Here is a 13,631-nt window from a genome sequence, read left to right as displayed (position 1 = left end):
TAAAGATCCTGCTGATTGAGGTAAGCTAAACCATGTTCTTTACATCTGATTTTTTTTTCTTCAGCTTTAGGATCATAAAGTCTTTTGTTTACATTTTCAGATGTAAACACAAGTCTTATCTTGTTAAACTTGCCTTTGATTAGCACAGTTGCTATTCGCTTTAATCCCTTGGTTAGCGTTTAACAAGAGCCTTATAAAAGGTTTTGTAAAAGACTGGACATATACAAAGGGGGCAGGGCAGGGATTATATACAGAGCTATAGGGACCATCAAAATGAAACTGTAGAATGTGAGGCTTAAAAAAAATTTCTAAATATAATGTAAATTCCTTATTACTTACAAGATTTAAAGTTAAAGAAATTCTCCCCATTTGGCAATAATCATCAAGCACATGAATGTTAAATTATTTTCACAAACAAATGAGCACTTCGAGATACTGCCACACCTAGACACCATGCTGGAAATTTATACGCTCATCATGGACCTTAGTTTTGCTTACCACCTTCTGAAATCTGAGGTAAAACTTAAAAAACAAACAAACACTCTTATTCCTCCCTCAAACTATACAAAAAAAAACGATATTCCATCTAAGAAGGCTTTCTTACCACACACTAATTTAAAAAGAAGCCAAAACAGACATCACCTTTGATTATAAAATATAATGGTAAAACAATTTTAAAACAATAAAGAAACTATAAAAACAATTGTAAACTATAACATGATGCTACTTACCTAAGAAGAACCCAGAACCCTCTAAAGCAAATGATTCTAATCTAATTTAAAGGAAATGAAATTCAAATAAACCACCAAAACCGCCCTTCATAACATTTCTCCTTCCCTCTGAAAGATAACACAAAGGACCTGAACAACAATTCAAAGAAAATAAAGAAGAATGAAGTATTGACACAGTGGCTGTATGGATAACAGTATTCTAAAAGTTAAACATTAGAGGCTAATAGATATTATGGAAACCATTCTGGGAAGAGCAGGCCGTTTGTGTTTCTTGAAGTAGACCCTCAACCTGCTTGCTATTAAACAGACTAATCATGGCTTAGAGAGTACGCTCTAACATAGATACCGATTTCTCGGAGAAGGGACATAAGGGAAGAGTAGGCAGAAGCCAGGGAAAGGGCAGAAGAAATGGACAGATTCAAGTCACACAAATCCTCAGGCAGAGTGCTTTTCTGTGGGGTAGGCACATGAGAACTCCCTTCCCACTCACCTGTCTTTTCTAGGACAAGGGTAGCAAACACAACCACTGGGTTGGTGCCCTTTGTCCCAGCACTGAACACAAGAGGAAGAGCTTGGTAGCCTCACCAGAGACATACATTAATTCCGTTAAAGAGTGGAAGAGCCGGCTTGGGTAATAGAGTCTACCTCAGTAGATGTTTCTAAAAATAGGTAATTATAAGGAAAGACTGAATTAGATAGTTTCAAAGCTCCAGCTCAAAAACAGGAATTGGAATACAAAACTTCTAAGCTATTCTTTTTTATGCATCTATTAAGATCCTATTTTAACCAGTCTCCCCAAAATAGCAACAGGGTGGATCTATATTCCTACTATATCTGATCTTGAGAAGTTTACATTCACACCGTAACAAAAATCTTCTTTAAAGGTTAAAAAATGAGTTTACTATCACTTAACAGTATGTACCTACGATCTACTAATAAAACTATAAGCCCCCACCTATGCATTCACTTAAAAACTGATTTATTTAAAAAGCTGTACTATTTGCTCTCTTCTTTTCTCTTAGATAAAAGACAGAAAGACCAAAACTGTCAAAAGAAGTCTGTAGCCGAAGTTATTGATTTAGGAAGTTCTCGGAACCTTACCTCTTTGCAGGTTAAAAGTCTTCAGGGATGATACGCTTAAGGGAGAAGCACAAAACATCTCTGCGACCATGTGTCCTCATGGCCCAGCGGTGGGGAGGCCATCCTCCAGCCCACATTCCCCACCTCACACCACAGAGTGCTGCCTCCACCTCCAGGGCAGGGCAGGGCTGGGCTGGCGGCCTCCTTAAGGGCAGCGGAGTTCCTTCCCCAAGTGCAGAACCAATTCCCACTGCACAGGAGCTATTTAAAGAGGTGGGGCCTGCAGGACAAATGTGGCCTTCGAGCCTTCCTGTTTGTGTCCTCGCTCAAATTTTCATCCATTTCCTAAGGAAGACTACAGAGTGTAGTAAGCCTTGAGAAGGCTGAGATTTATGAAAACAGTGTGCAAGGGCAATTTTTAGAAACAGGTCTTCCCTTTCCTTCTTTTCTCCACAAGCAGATATGAGGCTTTGAAAGTACTTTAAAAGTCAAAAGCAAAAACTATCTGTTGTGGTTTGGTAAAGATTTTCTACTTCTGAAAGATTTTTAATCTGAAATGTAGAAAGGAAAAAAATTGTGGATCATTAACCCAACATGTATGACTATTAATAAAACAGAAAAAAATATATGCAACTTATGGTCAGAGGCAAGGGTTGGATTCGAAAAGACTTTGCCTTTTACTAGCTTTAATTAAAGAAATTCACTCTGGGCCTCAGTTTCTTTGTCTGAATAAATGGTTCTAATAACGTGTAATTTAGATGTGTTATGAAATCTGCATTAATAACTATAAAAGGCCCTATACTGTGCCTTACATATGTCAGACCATGCTGTTATTACATTGACTTATCTAATTTCCCAGCTGCTGTTAAAGAATATCAGGCATTAGTAGCTAGATAAAAAGTGCAAATACATTTCCTTTCTTCTCTGCATTTGTTGGCTTGTGTATTGTCTGACTTCCGCATTGGCACCAAGATTGTAGGAGAGCCAGAGACCTCATTGGTAAGACTGGTTTAACATATTCCCAGTACCAAGAACAGCTCTTGGCATATATTACTATGCAACATGCAATGTTTGGTTAAATAAACGAATAAATAAATGCATAGTTTCAGACAAAATCAAGCACAATGCTCTACATATAAATCTGAAACAAATGCGTATTGAATTAGTGAGTGAACCACAACTTTTTTTCTATAGAGAAACATCCCAGGAAAATGCAATAATAGAATTTTAAGACAAGTTGGAGCTGTTACCAACATTTGAGATAAATATGACTGTATGTTTTGTTAAATCACCCTGTCAAACATATTATTAAGGTGGTTAATGTACACACCTCTTACATCATGAACGTTAGGTACAATATTCAATATGAATTAATTCACTGAAAAAAATTTTAGCTTAGTTTAGAATGGACCTAAAATCATTCCTCAGGCCTATTTCTGTTAAAAATAGAAATTCTTTTCTGGTGCCTTGGAAGTCCTACCTTGGTGGCAGTGGGATTTGACTTGATAAGGACTCATTGATTTCTTTAAAAGCACTACCCAGACAAGGAGGATAAAGACCTGTGGTCCCTTGTGGTTCTTATGAAACAACTACTAATGTTTAATGTAACATAACATGCCAGGAGACAGGACAGTCTCCGGGATCTGAAACAGATTTCATTCTGAGCCTTCACATTGTTGTCTGAGTCCAGTTCGGGCCACTCCAGGCCACTAAGAGACCAAACTTCACTATTTGATAGCTGCTCATTAACCTATTATGTGTACAAAAGATAGAGACTTTCGTGGGTATTTGTCCACGTCAGCAAATTACCAAGGAGGAAGAATCCTGAATCTTAAAGATCATGTGAAACAGAATTCCCTCTTACTTCTGATGATTTCTCTGGCTTTGCTCGAGAAATAGGAACATGATGCAGCCTCTCTCTTCCTCTCCTCTCTGCCCTCTCTTGGCTCCCTCTTTATAGAGAGAACAAGAGCTCTCCTGCTACAGACCTTTCGCAAGGCTTAAACATGGAGAAAAGATTTAAAGGCGCTCCTCTGAATGAAGTCATTTTAGTTCCAAAATATGAGGAAGCACTTCATAATCACAAACTATGAAAGTTCTACAGCTTTTGGCCGATGAAAAAGAATCTCTGAAAAACAGAGTGGTGGTCAAACAAAAATAGAATTTACTGCCTAAAGCAAGTATCTAGCCTCTATATTTTTCTAAGGTCAAAGCTTCAGACACTGTGAAGATGTTTTTCCACCACATCCCTTCTCCTCCTTCTCTCAAGCAGTTTTCTACTGCTGGAGGCATTTTTAACTGAGTAATTAAAGATTCTAAGGAAGTTCTGAAATAGATTTTTGACAGCTTTCAGCAGCAAGGCTTTCTCTCCCCTGACACGTAGCCTCTGGCCTAACAAATACCATCTACAGGGAGCTTGTGAGTTCAATTAGAGGGTTATCAGATGTGGCTTAAATGCCTCCCGGAACATGCACATTTGACCCTGGGGCAGGAGGCTGAATTGTGGAAACTGTCATCCAATAGTCAAGCTGCTTCTCCCTCTAATGTAAGAAAGCTTGTAGGCACTCACCCAGAGGCTCCGACAGCCTCTCCTGGGGATTCTGAGGAACCTGCCAGCTATTTCCTGGATTAATAGTGGGACTGCCCCAGCTACCAACAGACTTCATCAAGATATCAATGTGTTACTTGGTTAGTAAATAAAAAGATAACTTCAAGTTACTGATTACACAGTCTTCTTGTGCTATTTCTATCATTATTTGAGACCATGTATCTAATTTTAATGAATATTTATCTAATACTATAGAAAATATAATAATCACCCTGTAAGAGGAGAGATGACTTACAGGCAAGACTAAAAGGAGCAAATGTAGAACACATTATCACAGAGTCTGCTGTTACTGGGCATGTGCACTGCACAACAGAACAATGATGAATTTCTCCATTTGCCTTATAGGACAGCTGATTTCCTGTCTGCTGACTCTAGTAACTATGCCTCATTAGAAATAAAATAAGTAAAGCAAAGTTATAATGAAAGATTAATATTAGTAATAAGAAAGGTCTGTGACAGCAAGTTCATTCTAAGAGTTTAGTGATATTTCTTTTCCTAAATGAGAAATAAAGGGGGTAATATTTCTCCTTCTTCTTCTCCCTTTCAATTTGCTGTGGAGAAGGGCTCTTCTAGATGCTTTGAAGACACAAGATGTGTAAGTAGTGGGTTCCTATTCTTCATCAATTCATGAACTGGTAAGATAGGTACAGAGATAACTATAGTACAAAGGTAGTGTGTGGTAAAGGGGGAAGTACAGCCTAATATCAAGAGTGAAGGCACAAAGTGAGAAGGACATAGGCTTAAATTCTGGCTTTGCCACACCCATGCTATATAATCTTGAGCAAATTTCTTAATTCCTCTAAGCCTTGCCTTCCTCATGGGTAAAATAGGAAACATATTAGACCTGCCTCATAGGGAGACGGTGAAAATAAAATGAATTTATGAATGCAAATCCTTAACAAAGTGCCTGGGTTTTGGAAGTCCTCAATAAATGGCACTGATGCAGAAGAAAACTATTAAAAGATAAATTGCCATGAACATTCAATGGAGAAAAAAACCACACAGTCTAACCATAACTAAAATAAGAGATATACAATTTTCTAGTCAGGAAACTGCCCTCTTAGAATAGTTTGAATGTGCAGACTATCCTTGACTTATATCCCTTAAGTTTGTAAGATGATTGGTACAAGAGTACCTGGAAAGAAGAGGGGCACAGCCACCCGTAATGTCCCCACTGCCATCCCCCCTTCTCTTTTGGGATGCCCAACCATGGTCTTGTGTCTAACTTCAGCCCGTGCTAGTCTACATCACAGCAAATGGCCTTGTAGTCTCTTCTCTCTCTCCCACAAAACTACTTCTCTCTCAACACCAGAGATGGTCTCAAAGACTACCTTACATGTAGGAGAAAACATCCAGAGCATAAAAATGAAAACTTCTGTTGCTGGCAATGATGGATTAAGTGGGACTGGATTAGCCTTTCCAATGTAAATAACTGGAAAACTGGATAAAATATGTGAAAAACTGTTTATAGATATTTATTAAAGGAAGCACAAAATGTGCTCCCTGAGAAAAGGGGAACATCTGCAGTGAGTTCCCCAGTCATCCCATCTCTCAGCCTGAAAGCACATTCCAGACCAGCAGTGCAGTGAGAGGAATCCCAAGAACACTGGGGCCTCAGGGGGTCACGGGGTCACAGAACAAAGTGCACTGAGGCCAAGGCAGATGGAATTCTCGAGGAAAAGTACCATACAGGGAGGATCTATGCAGACAAGGAGCTCAAGAAATCGATACAGGGGTTTCCTTGAGTTTGCTGCTGAATATTAAGTTGACATACACAAGGTCAACTTCATAATTATGGGCAAAAAAACAAATCAAGATCTATAAGTACCCAATTCCCAGATCTGCCAGAGTGCTAGGAGACACTTGAGTCGTTACCAGCCAGAATAGGAAGTCTTTGCTGAGTACCTGGGCTTAAGGTCACAACACCAAAAAAATGCTTTAGGAATTTGACTAGTGGCCCAGTGCATGAATTCATGCACACTGAAAGGAAATTAATTAGAAGGAATATTTTAATATAGCTATTTGCCCTTTCTCTATAATAGAAGTGTCAACCAAATTCACGATCAACAATGACAAATCAAAACACATGTGTACGATTGGCACCAGCAAGAGCTTTATATGTATCATGCATGCATGAGTCAACATTTATTTTTAAATTGCCAGTGAACATCATATGTACCAGCCGGTTGGTCAGTCAGACGGTTGGACAGACAGACGATCGGTCCCTTTGTGCCATATTGTAAACTCTGGAGTGACCACTAAAAATAACCAACAAAGAGTTATAATACAAAAGTGGAGATAAAAGAGAATACAAAGAAAACAAAATAAAACAAAACTTATGTAATCCAAAAGAAGGCCAGGAAAGAGGAAAAGTGGTAAAGAGAACAGATGGGATAAATAGAAAACATATAGAAAGATAGTAGACTAAATCCAGCTCTATATGCTGCCTACAAGAAACACATTTCAATTATATACACAGAGTAAAAGTAAAAGGATGGACTAAATTTACCATGTAAACATTAATCATAAGAAATCTTGCATGGCCATATTAATTCAGACAAAGCAGACTTCTGTGTCAGTTTGGGTCTTGAGGAAAACAGAAATCAAGAACTGAATCAAAGGTTCACGAGGCTTATTGGAGGAAACACTTGTGAAAGATAAAGGTGAGAGGGAGCAGGATTGGGCAGAGAAAGAGCCTCACCCTGAGTGCAGGTCCAAGGAAGTCTCAGCCAGGCTAATCGGCAGTCCCCAGCAGATATTGGCCCCACTCATGTGCTTAGACATGAGCTGACAGGATAGCCATGGTGTGACTATGTGTTAGATCCCCAAAGTGTGACAGCTGAAGGTATAGCTAAGTATACTACTTCTTGGAAAAGTGGTCTGAATAGCACAACTCTATTTCTGCCACAATTTGTTCTATTACTGAGAAAGGAGAGCTGACATCTCCAACTATCACTGGGAGTTGTCTGTTTCTCCTTTCAGTCCTGAAAGTTTTTACTTCAAATATTTTGAAGCCTTATGGTTCATGCATACACATATAGGGTTATTAAATTTTCTTTATGAAATTAGCCCTTTACCATTATGAAATATCGCTCTTGTCCTTGATCATATAAATGTTATTAATAAAATATCATTCCAAGTATAAAATAAAAAATGAACTCTAGAGTAGAAAGTAGGTGTACTTAGATTGTGGCTATGTTCATTTTTTGAAAATAATTTTTTAAAATATGTTTTGATTGATATTTTAGAGAGAAAGGAAAGGGAGGGGGAGAGAGAAACATCAATGTAAGGGAGAAACATTGATCAGCTGCTTCCCCCATGCATCCCTACAGGGGATTGAGCCCACATCCTGGGCATGTGCCATGACCAGGAATCGAACTGGCAACCTTTTGGTGCACAGGACAACACTCAACCAACTGAAGCATACGGGCCAGCAATGAAAGTAACTTTTGATGATAATCTTATATTTAGAAAGTTTTATGTCATGTGTCAAAAGAACTGTCTGAAATAATTTGTTTTATTCCTAAGTGGAGCTATATGTTTTTCAAGGATTTCTCTCTCAGAACCCAGTATAAAGGCCATTGCCTCTAAAAGCTCTCCTGTCTCCCAGGCAGTAACAGCTGCTGCCTCCTTTGTGCCCTTGGTCTTGAACATACCTCCATCCCAGCCCATCTCCCTCACTGCATGTATTTGCCCTCACATTTGTCTCCTTCATTAGACAAAATATTCTGAGGGCAGAGACTATCTTATTGCCTTCATGTCCCCTATGTCTGGCGCTCACTAAGTACTTCATTAATACTCATCATATGAATTAAAAGCTTAAGTTTAAAATTATAATTCTGAATTAGCTTGGCCTAGCTTTCATTGGATCACAGGAATCGACATGGGCCAGTGTGCCAGTGTTAATGGACCTTGGATTGTAGAAAGTACCTACAAAATTATAAAATATGTGTCACCTTGCATTATTTTTTAACATCAAATAATTCAATAATTGAGATATTTGTCCTTCGTTGGAATTACTTAGTCTTATTCTTTTATTCTATGAGGACTCTTCCCATGTACAAATTAAACTGGGTAGAATTAGATTTTATCATCTATTCCTAAAATTCTGAAAACACTATCTTTTTTTAATGTTTTGATAGAACAAAATAGCCAGGAGAGGGCCAACCAGATATAGGAATATATATTGGTTATAAAATATTTCTTGATAATTACTTGTCTGCTTTCATACTCTCTTTCCCTGACCACAAATAAACCGCCTTGCACACACTGTGGGGGAAGAAGAGGGAGATGCTAAGAGATGCCATGCTTACTTGAGCCCTGTGAGCCACACTTCTGCTCTTCCATCCCCTCCACTCAGAGCATCGCTGCTATTCTCCTTCCCCATCTGCAGGCTGCACAGGGCTGCTTATGGCAGTTCATCTGCACCGGAGCTGGGAGCATCCAACAAATATTTGTGGGCCACACACTGTGCTGGACACTGGCCGACAGATGGGAGGAAAAATACAGACAGACTGTGCTCCGGGAGAAGAAAATTAAACAGCTATTTGTAGTAACATTGGATGAATGCTATGATAAGGTAAGGCTAGTCTGGAGTCAAACTCTAACATTGTGTAAGAATATTCTACCTTGACAAATAAGAGAAAAGAGACTATTGGACACAATCACGTTGGTTGGCAATCTCTCTTTCCCCCTGTTTTCTGATCAGTATATTTAGGATGATAAAACTACCTCCCCATCATAAAGGATTTTTTGAGAATTAATGTGAGCAGGCCCAGGCCCATAGTGAATGGTCAAAGCTCAGTCCTGAAGAATGAAAGAAATTCATTGTGGATATATTAGTTTACTGGGACTGCCCCAACAATATACCATCAGTTAAGTGACTTAAACAGAGACATTTATTTTCTCACAGGAGGCTGGAAGTCAGAGATCAAAGTGTTGGCATTGCTGGTTTCATTCTGAGGCCTCTCTCTTTGGCTTGAAGATGGCCCTCTTCCCACTCTGTCTTCACCTGGTCTTCTCTCTGTGCCAGTATGTGGCCTAACTTCCTCTTCTTATCAGAGCAATCAGACTGGAGCAGGGCCTGCTCTAATGACCCCATTTTAACTCAATTGCCACTTTAATTGCTCTACCTCCAAATGCAGTTACATTCTGAGGTACTGGGTGTTGGGGCTTCAACATATACATTTTGGGGGAACACAACTCAGCATATAAAATTGGGGGAGGCAAAGAGAGACACAGAGAACTCTTTCTAATAGAAGGAATAATGTGTTAACTGAAAGAGAATGGTGTAATACATTAAAAAGAAACTGAATGAAATAAAACCCTTCTGCAATAGAGATTGTTAGAGAATAAAGAGCAAGAGGTGAATCAAGGCATTTGAGAAACGCTGATGGTTTGAATCATACCATGGGGATGAAAGGAACTGATGTACTTTGAAAATCTAAACAACAGACTTGGTGACTGATGGAGGGCAGGAGGGAAAAGGAGAATGATTTCCATGTTACCAGCAAATAGGTCAATAATTGTGCAGGAAGATAAAGTCAAATGGGTCTCCTGAATTTAAGAAACCTGTGGGACTATCAGTAGGCCATTGGCTATTTATAGTACTGGTACTGAGTGCTTGTTAAAGCCTCACTATGCACCACACAGTATGCCAAGAACTATACATACTATCATATACTTTTCGACAGATGAAGAATCTGAACCTTCAGTACATAATATAACTTGGCCATGGCTTCAGGTTCCTCCCACACTCTGCCCCACTCCCACCTTAGGGGTACCACTATCTTGAGCTCTGATACCATAGATCTGTATTGACTATTTTTGTATGGTATATGAATGGAATCATACAGTGTATGCACTTTTCTCTATATGTCTACATGGGTTTTAAAACCTGCTATTTAACTTGGGGGGAAAGGGTTATTGTAGATAGACATAAGTATAATCTCATGAATTCATTTTCCTGTATTCTAAGGATCCCTGACATGAATATATAGTACCTAGACATTTGTATTCTGAAGTACACCTAGGTAAAATCAGTAATGTGAAATAAATCCAGGGGAGGACAAGGCCTATTTCCATGTTGTATCCTCTGGAAGAGATTGAGTCTCTGACCCCGGCTAACTGTAACAAATTCCTTCATATGAATTAAAGATTATAATGTAAAGTAATAGTAATGGCGAGAGAGGCTTTAAAGGGAAAGTTATATTGCAGTAGCTTAAAGTAAACTGAGATGAGCTTTAAATAAATCTGAAATCAACTCTAATTGTTGCTTTATCGAATTAATCCCTTTTTCTAGTTATGAATCTTTTATACTGCTAAGGAACTGCCAGTGACTTTGGAAAGTGTTTTGAATGTGCAGTAAAAACAATATAAATGTCAGTAGAAAATAAGCTTTTTACTAGTTTTAAAAATTCTTTTCTAAAACAATTTCATAGAAGTTGTGTATTTAACTTTTCAACATTTTACTGTATGTTCATTCTATGATATAACTGTATATTGTACTTGCCGAATTCTGACTTTGTTTCTCACCTGGCGCTAAGAACTTCTCTTTCTTAGCCAGCATGGGGTTTTTTTGTTTTTTTTTAAGATCTTGGTATTTAAACTTATCCTGATGATGATACCCAATACAGAACTGTATTCATCTTTAATTTCCCTGAAATATACCTTATCCCACCATGATTTAGCACCGCTAACTGGTTTCAGTTATTCAAAGATAGGTTTAACTTCACTATGATAATGACATACCATTAAAAGTTTCTCTATAAAAGTTGCTTGTGTGTATTACCTTTTGGGAATAAACTGCAATAAGGTCTGAAGATCACATTTAATAGAAAGAAGTGGATATTTTATGTAAGAAGAAAAGTAATTATAGCTTCAGAGTCACATGGCCAAAAATAAATTATATATTTCATTCTATAATAATGTTTTAAACAGTGATTTCTTCCTAATTACCTGTTACCTTATTCCTTCATGAAAATGGTCTTATTTAAGATAAGTAGACATCAAGAAAAGAGGTATAATTATTGCAAACAGAGAATCAATTGTATCACATATTTTAGAGCTATTGATGTGATACTCAAGATAAGCACATATTCACTTAAGGTAGACCAGTACTAGACCAAATTTTAATCACAAAAAGTGAGCTTGATTCTGTGTGTCAGCTTTATAGTTAAACTCTTATAAGAACTGCAGCAAACTCTTTGTATGTTATGAGCACAGACCATATTTACTAAGACAAAAATCAGTACACTTGGATTGAAATGTTTCTAGATGAATCTTTACACAGAGTCAGAAACATGCAAGAGCCATGCCTCTGGGAAGACCATCAGAACTCAAACTTAAAAACAGAAACAAAAATAAGATGCCTCAACTCATTCAACCCCACTGCTCCAAATATTATCCTTTCATTTAATTTAGAAAACATCCACTTTATTAATAGTCAATCTCGACTCAAACCTCATGCTATGTGAGGTTTTGTATATTACATTCTTCCAACTGTGGTCTGCAGTTATAGAATAAGCTGAAACTTTATTATATGATATAGAGTAAATCATAAGATGGCATGAACCCCATGAATATCAAAGTCAAATAGGGGAGAGAGAAGGAAGAAATAGTTGGTCTCAATTTGGTTTCACTGAAAATATAATACTTGTTCTTATTGTCACTTTGCATTAGATAAAATAGAAATACGTATCTAAGAAAAACATTTTAAAGGCTAATTTGAAGAAATTTATTTTTAATTAAATAAGTGGCTCTTATGTCAAAGTAATGCTTTTACTTTAAGCTTTTAGTAAGCAGAAATATTTAATAGTCTCTTTCCAAGACTCAAAAAAACTACAAAATAAGACCACTAGTACCTTTTCAAACAGAGCATCTAGATATTACAAGTCCCAGACTCAGCCTAGATTCAGAATCACTTGACTAAATGGCATTTCTGTAAGACACAAAAGCTATTGATTTATTAGGAAATGGTTTGAAGCACTATTTTTACCTCACCTATTACTCCTACATATAGTGTTTACAGCAGCAAGAGAAAAGAAATAGTCAACCACTGGGTCAAAGACAAGAGTAAACAGAATGATTATGAGCATACAAAGAGGCAGAAAAATAACCTGGTGCGATGACACTGAGCATCGCTTAGGAACCTAGCCTCTGCATTCTTGAACTGTGACCAGAGATGATAAAGAAGTGTTGAGAGGAACAAGTGAGCTTATTGTTACCTGTTGGTGCTCCTTAGTGGAGTGGGGGCAAAGCCTGTTGTATCATCACATAACAATCCTAGACTAAGAATTAACCTCGCACCCATGAGAAGCTTCCAGGGCCCTTTTCACAGCAGTCCTTTCTGTTTAGACATGGTCCTCTTTGTGCAGCGGCTGAAGTGATTTAGCAATTGGTTTTGCTGAGCCTGGAACCTTTGTTGCACTGCCTGAGGTCCGTGTTAACTAAAGACACAAATGGCCTCAAGTAAAGGGACCAAATTAGGGAGAGAGGATAAGAGAAAGCTCCTAAGGAAATTTTTAAGTAAAGCACTAGTCCTTGATTGACCTGTGATGCCAGTGATGCAATCAGAATAGGAAGAAGGGTCTGTTTTACTTCATTGTTTGAATTTGGGTCTGAAGACCCAATAATCTATATATATAAAAGCCTAAGCGACTGTCCGACCATCCGACCATCTGACCAGTAGCTATGACATGCACTGACCACCAGGGGGCAGCTGCTCAACACAGGAGCTGTTGAGCTATGGTGACTTGGCAGCTATGGTTCTCAGGTGACGCACCGGGAACCAGAGAGGGAGCCTGATTCTGAGGTGCGTCACCCGAGAGCTGACTTCTCACAATCTGGGACCCCTTGGGGGATGTCAGAGAGCTGGTTTTGGCCTGATCCCCGCAGGCCAGGCTGAGGGACCCCACCGGTGCACAAATCCATGCACCGGGCCTCTAGTTTATGATAATGCTCACATTCTTTTAAAATAGTTCCAGAAACTGTGGTCATTAAACTCACTAGGGGAAAGAAATCCACTTGGCCCTCTCATGTTTTCCCTCCAAGAAAAGTAATGAGGATTAATAAATAGCATGACTGAGTAGAAATTCTATTAGTCTACCTAGGGTGAATGGGCATTGGCCAATTTGTAAAGGGAGCTGAAATTAAATTCTTAATATAATTTAATGTCAATTAAATGTATATAATAATGACCACCCTGAAAACTA

General features: G+C 38.3%; 1 protein-coding gene across 5 annotated transcripts in view; it reads right to left on the bottom strand.

Moving 5' to 3' along the window:
* Window positions 1-13,631, bottom strand: part of ARHGAP28 (Rho GTPase activating protein 28) — a 133,359-nt gene that overhangs the window by 92,454 nt on the left and 27,274 nt on the right. For 2 of the 5 annotated variants that reach the window (XM_070420636.1, XM_070420634.1), the window contains exon 1: window positions 1,833-2,031. The exons of the other annotated variants lie outside the window; for them this stretch is intronic. The gene's annotated coding sequence lies outside the window, so the exon portion shown is untranslated. Of the gene's footprint in view, window positions 1-1,832; window positions 2,032-13,631 lie in introns of those variants that run through there. 5 annotated transcript variants of the gene reach the window in all.

Source organism: Myotis yumanensis, unplaced genomic scaffold (assembly GCF_028538775.1).
Source record: "Myotis yumanensis isolate MYYU_CA2020_CCGP unplaced genomic scaffold, mMyoYum1.0.hap1 SCAF_7, whole genome shotgun sequence".
NCBI classification, from domain to species: Eukaryota; Metazoa; Chordata; class Mammalia; order Chiroptera; family Vespertilionidae; genus Myotis; species Myotis yumanensis.
The sequence above is the reverse complement of the archived record's forward strand: the minus strand, read 5'-3'. Positions and strand labels throughout refer to the sequence as shown.